At 44.4% G+C, this 831-nt stretch overlaps 1 non-coding gene across 1 annotated transcript; it reads right to left on the bottom strand.

The window, feature by feature from the left end:
• Positions 1-210: 210 nt before the first annotated feature.
• LOC141669547 (small nucleolar RNA R71) lies at positions 211-317 on the bottom strand. The gene has a single exon (XR_012553820.1). It is a non-coding gene; the product is annotated as a small nucleolar RNA R71 (small nucleolar RNA).
• Positions 318-831: the final 514 nt, after the last annotated feature.

Below are 831 nucleotides of genomic sequence, written 5' to 3'. Positions count from 1 at the left end.
AATATGCACATCAGAGATTTCATCGAGATCTGCGACACTTTCAAGTTCAATGATGTGACTGAAGATGCTATCAAGCTACGCCTCTTCCCATTCTCTCTGAGGGACAAGGCTAAGTGCTGGTTACACTCTCTGCCAGCAAGATCTATCACCACTTGGGAGGATCTTGCGCAAAAGTTTCTCACTAAATTCTTCCCCATGGCGAAGACAGCTGCAATCAGGAATGCTCTTACCCAGTTTGCTCAGCAAACAGGAGAATCTTTGTGTGAGGCTTGGGATCGATATAAGGAGATGCTAAGGAAGTGTCCACACTATTGCATTACTCATTGGATGATTATCAACTATTTCTATAATGGATTGGGTGCTACTTCTAGACCCATGCTTGATGTAGCATCAGGAGGAGCCTTGTGGGCTAAGAGCTATGATGAAGCTTATGAACTTATTGAACTGATGGCTGCTAATGAGTACCAGAATCCTTCCCAGAGACTGACTCAGGGAAAAGTTGCAGGTATTCTGGAGTTGGACGCAGCAACTGCTATCGTTGCCCAACTCAAAGCTTTGACGATAAATGTGGACACTTTGGCTAATTATGGAGTTAATCAAATCGCTAGTGTCTGCAAGCTTTGTGCTGGTGCCTATGAGACTGATCAGTGTGTAATTTCTAGTGAATCAGCTCAGTTTGTGAGCAACTTCCAGTGATCGCAGCAACCAGTACCAGCCACCTATCATCCCAATAATCGCAATCATCCTAATTTCAGCTGGAGCAACACTCAGAATGCGGTTCAACATCCTTATCAGCAATATCCAGCTAAGCAGTATAACCCCCTGGTTTTC

The sequence above is a fragment of the Apium graveolens genome, chromosome 6 (genome assembly GCF_009905375.1).
Source record: "Apium graveolens cultivar Ventura chromosome 6, ASM990537v1, whole genome shotgun sequence".
Classification (NCBI taxonomy): Eukaryota; Viridiplantae; Streptophyta; class Magnoliopsida; order Apiales; family Apiaceae; genus Apium; species Apium graveolens.
This window is presented reverse-complemented; position numbering and strand designations above follow the sequence as displayed.